The 6270-nt window shown below is 43.6% G+C and overlaps 1 long non-coding RNA gene across 2 annotated transcripts; it reads right to left on the bottom strand.

The window, feature by feature from the left end:
* Positions 1–973: 973 nt before the first annotated feature.
* LOC106584744 (uncharacterized) lies at positions 974–5445 on the bottom strand. 2 transcript variants are annotated; one of them, XR_006761316.1, is made up of 8 exons: positions 5337–5445; positions 5066–5220; positions 4711–4890; positions 4299–4374; positions 3822–3875; positions 3568–3668; positions 1755–1840; positions 976–1551 (listed from the first exon to the last, which is right to left on the bottom strand). It is a non-coding gene; the product is annotated as an uncharacterized lncRNA (long non-coding RNA). The 2 variants fall into 2 exon arrangements; XR_006761315.1 differs by having other exon boundaries at positions 974–1840.
* Between the last annotated feature and the right edge of the window lie 825 nt (positions 5446–6270).

Below are 6270 nucleotides of genomic sequence, written 5' to 3'. Positions count from 1 at the left end.
AGATATAACAAAAGTATATTTGGTATCAATATTTGGTAACAACTTGGTGTCAATACAACTCCATCCAGACATGTTTGTAGAGGTACAGTAGTTGTTTGTCTGTTAGTAAACAAGCGGTCAATCAAGCAAATGTATTTATAAAGCCCTTCTTACATCAGATGATGTCACAAAGTGCTGTACAGAAACCCAGCCTAAAACCCCAAACAGCAAGCAATGCAGGTGTAGAAGCACGGTGGCTAGGAAAAACTCCCTAGAAAGGCCGGAACCTAGGACGAAACCTAGAGAGGAACCAGGCTATGAGGGGTGGCCAGTCCTCTTCTGGCCGAGCCGGGTTGGAGACTATAACAGAACATGGCCAAGATGTTCAAACATTCATAGATGACCAGCAGGGTCAAATAATAATAATCACAGTGATTGTAGAGGGTGCAACAGGTCAGCACCTCAGGAGTAAATGTCAGCTGGCTTTTCATAGCCGATCATTGAGAGTATCTCTACTGCTCCTGCTGTCTTTAGAGAGTTGAAAACAGCAGTTCTGGGACAAGGTAGCACTTTTGGTGAACAGGCCAGGGTTCCATAGCTGCAGGCAGAACAGTTGAAACTGGAGTAGCAGCACGACCAGGTGGACTGGGGACAGCAAGGAGTCATCAGGCCAGGTAGTCCTGAGGCATGGTCCTGGGGCTCAGGTCCTCCGAGAGAGAGAGAATTAGAGAGAGCATACTTAAATTCACACAGGACACCAGATAAGACAGGAGAAATACTCCAGATATAACAGACTGACCCTAGCCCCCCAACACAAACTATTGCAGCATAAATACTGCAGGCTGAGACAGGAGGGGTCGGGAGACACTGTGGCCCCGTCCGATGATACCCCCGGACAGGGCCAAACAGGCAGGATATAACCACACCCACTTTGCCAAAGCACAGCCCCCACACCACTACAGGGATATCGTCAACCACCAACTTACTATCCTGAGACAAGGCCGAGTATAGCCCACGAAAAGCATGGATACATTTTTCTGCATCATTTATGTTCGTCAAAAGAGAGATCAGGGTCCAGGGTAACACCGAGGTCCTTCACAGTTTTATTTGAGAGGTGTCATAGGAGAGGGGTGTGAGCTGAGATAGGTCTTGTGCAGGGACCGACAGGATGTTGTTGAGGTAGTTGAGGAGGTAGGACACCACAATGGTGTGACCACCTTTACCACCTCCTCCTCTCCTTCCGTGTCCTCCTTGTCGCTGCTGGACGATTCTAAGATCTCGTTCATGTCCGTCTTCCAACTGTCAGGGACCACCTTGATTTTGAGGAAAGGCACTTCCCCATTCAACACTGGGAGTAGCCAGAGCAAGTCAAGAGTTACAGATCAATTTAATCTCAATTCAGTTGAATAAGACATTTGATTTCTCCGTAAGAATGGCCATTCAGTCCCTGAACTAAATGGAATTGTGAGTATAGAGCTCCATAGGTGAGCCCTCCTTAGCTTTACTCGACAGGAACTCAGGCTTAGCGATGCTGTCCATGTTAACTTCATGGACCTTCTTTCATTAGTATGACTGAAAAAAACAACACACATAAACATCTAAATCCATGTGCATTCAGCTAAAACAGTTACCAAGACTGTATTAGCAAAAATAGATGCATATTTACATTGGCCTTGGCTAGAACAGGGCAAAAATCAAACAAGACATAATATTTGTTAACTGACCACAATTTCCTTATAACTATTTGACACAAAAGTAGGATGCACAATGCTTACAATTTGGACTCTGCAAATGACCTCACTAAACTTTGGTCCTTCTCGACTTTCATTCGAGGGGTTCTGTCATCCTCCGATTCATGTTTCTGACAAGACAAAGAAAAACGGACACATCGAAACACATGAGCGTATTCAAGCAGTCATGCATCTAAACAACACCCAGCCTGCGTCCTAAATGGCACCCTATTCCCTATTACAGGGGTGTCAAACTCAATCAGCGCATGGGCCATATTGAAAAAGCACAACAAATTTGCGGGCTAGACATAGCCTATTATGTTTGTTTTTACAAAACAACATGCATACAAATGCGACCCAAACTGGCCATTAGCCCTTTGTAATGTCTACTTATGTACATAGGATGCTGAATATAGTAATTTAACATATTAAAACAAAATAGATAAATAATGTGTCCAGCCTTTGCTGCTAGATGTGCATAATATGCTCCGACCCTAATCAAAACTCCAAATAACAAAAATGTAGCTAGGTTGTTGAAACATTTAAACATGTTTATTATTTTTTTGCATTGCATGGATGGATCACCAACCTGGTCTCAGAGCATTTCATATTATTCTGTATGGAAATCTGGAATACTTATTCACAGATGCAAGCGCATCAGGCTGTAATTTAATAAAGTAGATGACTCAACTGTAGACTCATTTATACTCGCTTATGTGTCCTATTGTCCTTTAGTAGTAATTTATACCCGTGTGAATCCTTTATCTTATAATTTGTTGACGAGCAAGATTACATTTTCTGTAGGCTACAGCAATGACCCTTTGATAAAGGAATCTTTTATCTTGATGATAATAATCAATAATCAATACTCAATACGCCTTGACTAATGCCCAAGGTTTGTAAGACAATGGGTTAAATAATTAGGCAAGGACTCAGCTTTCTGCAAAAGGTTTCTGTAGCTTTATTCAGAGAACGTTCTGAGGTCAGGATAACAAAACAGTCATTATATAGTTCTTGCTTACTTACGCACATGCATTTACACACAAACTGTTGGTGATCTGCATTCCCCTTTGACTTCCCACACTGTTTATCACTATCCAGCTCAGCCTGTTCCTTTCCCTCAAGGTTAGGAACCCCTTGAAGTTTTACTCCCTTTACCATCTGTCCCCTGCTCTCTACACTAATTACATTCACATATTTCTTTCCCTCTCCAGTGGTTCCTGGACTTTCTGGGACTAATCAGACCAATCGATCACTACATTGATCATTACATTGATTATTCATTAACCATGCTGTATGACTAATAATTCATCATGGTTTATTGATTCATTTACCTTTATTAGATAATTCTCTTATCACCCTTTAAGAGCGAAACCTGGCATGGACATTAAGCCTTCAACACTTTAAACTTTCGATCCGGTAGAAGATTTGGTCAGTGCCATTAGTGATTATGTGATACACTGCACTGGCTGGCTCTAGTGTGTGTGGGTCTGGGAAGAGGGGTGTGTGGCAATGCACTGCTGTTGGCGTGCATCACGTTGGCAGTGCTTGCTTAGACTTGTAGTGCAGCGCAACGCGGGGCGGTATGGAACAGGGCCAAAATGGATTGACAAGCCAAATAATTGCAAGGGCCGGATAGAAATGTGTCACAGGCGGATTTGGCCCGCAGGCCTTGTGTTTGACACGTGCCCTATAAAGTGCATTACTTTTGACCAGAGCCCTGAGTGCCCTGGTAAAAATTTGTGCACTATGAAGGGAATATGGTGCCATTTGGGAAGCACACCCACACTTATGCAAACGTGTGAACAGCTCATGCAAGAACACTGTATTGACATGAACTGTGTTTCCTAGGCCTCACCAGGTCAGCCCCCATCTGCAGCAGCAACTCAGTCACATCTGTTATCACAGGCGTATGTCAGAGACGTATATCCTGTCGCCGTTGTGGCATGGACATTGGCTCTTGAGGACAAGAGCACAGGTTTATAATTACACATAGAAGGTTGTGTGTGTGATCAGGATAACAAATCAAAACTTTGGAGGAAATGTTGGTTTTGGTGATAGCCAAGTGAATTTCGATAATGGCTGAATTGAGGATTAAAATATATATATCACCTTTATTTAACCAGGTAGGCCAGTTGAGAACAAGTTCTCATTTACAACTGCGACCTGGCCAAGATAAAGCAAAGCAGTGTGACAAAAACATGGAATAAACAAACATACAGTCAATAACACAATAGAAAATATGTATACAGTGTGTGCAAATGAAGTAAGGAGGTAAGGCAATAAATAGGCCAATAGTGGCGAAGTAATTACAATTTAGCAGTTTACACTGGAGTGATGTGTGCAGATGAGGATGTGCAAGTAGAAATACTGGTGTGCAAAAGAGCAGAAAAACAAATATATGGATGCGGTAGGTAGGTGGTTGGATGGGCTATTTACAGATGGGTTGTGTACAGCTGCAGTGATCTGTAAGCTGCTCTGACAGCTGACGCTTAAAGTTAGTGACGAGAGAATCTCAAATAGAGATTGGTAGTTTGGTTTGAGAGAGCCGAACAGAGAAGCAGTCCAGTTAGGAGAGGTTCTGCTTACCTCCAGCCAGCAGGTATTCAGCTCAAGGCGTTGAGCAGCCCAGTTCGAAGTCGGCCCCTGCAGTTGATGTTGGCAGCTGCAGAAAACAGAGACAACAGAGGGAGGATTCAAGATTGTTTTGCTGGGAACACACTTTTAAGGAGTACTAATCTATTCCCACTGTTGTCTCCAGAAAAATGATTTCAATTTGTTTTGGAAAAGCCAGCTTGTCTCTTTTGCATCAACTCAATAAGATCATGAGCTTAAAACTGTATCTGACTATAACCATATCACTGGAGAATTTTGTTTCCGAATGAGGGGTTTTGTATTTTGCCTCAACACTGAGCTTGGACATGGTACAGTAGGTAAAATCTCTAAACAGAAGCACTGGCTTAATTCCCAGATAGAAAGAGAGGGAGAGAGAAGCCCATACCTTGTGCCAAAAGCAGCGCCTCCATCTCCTCGTGGCCCTCTCGTGCAGCCTCTATGAGTGGAATGTATCCCTCATCGTTGACCTCCTCCAGTTTGGCGCCCCTCTTGATCAGCAGGGCAGCCAGCTCTAAGTGTCCTCCACTAAGGTCCAATAGCAACTGCGCAACCTTCACATGCAGTCCTGAAAAGGGGCAGATGAACATGCACGACAGGGGTCACCATCACAGCCATACTGCAGCTTGTTCGATTTAAAGGGATACTTCAGGATTTTGGCAATGCAAATCACTACGGAATCTGTGCCAATCTGGTTACATCCCTTCTAGCCATGACCCTGCAAGATGGACCATATAGCGCACCTGGACAGCCTCGCCAGGTGGAGCCCTTGAGTGCATGTTGAACTGGATGCGGAAGTTGAATGAGAAAGTTACGTCCCAGGACTCCAAGATGGACTGGATTGCCTCGCCAGGGGTTATAGCTGTTATAGCTGCCTCTCACAGGTTGCTAGCAATGCCTAAATTATGATTTGGTCAAATAGAAAACTTGTTAGTTGTCATAGCAACTGGATTTGTGTTATTGCAATGTGCATAGGGAAGTTTAGGCCTCCTTTCAAGTGAACAAACTACTCACACTGATGAGACATACATTAATTGTCTTGTAACGAGGGCGCTGAGAGTCGGGAAGCAAGTTAAGGGAGTGAGTGTTTTAATAAATAAACACAACATAATACAAAATAAGAAACACGAACAACGCACAGATATAACACAGGAACAGAAACAATAACGCCTGGGGAAGGAATCAAAGGGAGTGACATGTATAGGGAAGGTAATCAGGGAGGTGATGGAGTCCAGGTGAGTCTGATGATGCGCAGGTGCGCGTAACGATGGTGACAGGTGTGCGCCATAACGAGCAGTCTGGAGACCTAGAGGCGAGGAGGAGAGGGAGCACACGTGACATGTCTACATTTGTTTTTGACAAGTATATTTGATTACAGAATCCTTCATGCATAATTTTAAATTATATTAATTGAACTAAACATTATTTAAAAAAGTATATATAAATTCAGCTAAAAAAAGAAACGTCCTCTCACTGTCAACTGCGTTTATTTTCAGCAAACTTAACATGTGTGAATATTTGTATGAACATAACAAGATTCAACAACTGAGACAAGTTCCACAGACATGTGACAAACAGAAATTGAATAATGTGTCCCTGAACAAAGGGGGGGTCAAAATCAAAAGTAGCAGTCAGTATCTGGTGTGGCCACCAGCTGCATTAAGTACTGCAGTGCATCTCCTCCTCATGGACTGCACAAGATTTGCTAGTTCTTGCTGTGAGATGTTACCCCACTCTTCCACCAAGGCACCTGCAAGTTCCTGGACATTTCTGGGGCGAATGGCCCTAGCCCTCACCCTCCGATCCAACAGGTCCCAAGACGTGCTCAATGGGATTGAGATCCGGGCTTTTCGCTGGCCATGGCAGAACACTGACATTCCTGTCTTGCAGGAAATCACACACAGAACAAGTAGTATGGCTGGTGGCATTGTCATGCTGAAGGGTCTTG

Source organism: Salmo salar, chromosome ssa02, assembly GCF_905237065.1.
Source record: "Salmo salar chromosome ssa02, Ssal_v3.1, whole genome shotgun sequence".
In the NCBI taxonomy this organism is placed as follows: domain Eukaryota; kingdom Metazoa; phylum Chordata; class Actinopteri; order Salmoniformes; family Salmonidae; genus Salmo; species Salmo salar.
This window is presented reverse-complemented; position numbering and strand designations above follow the sequence as displayed.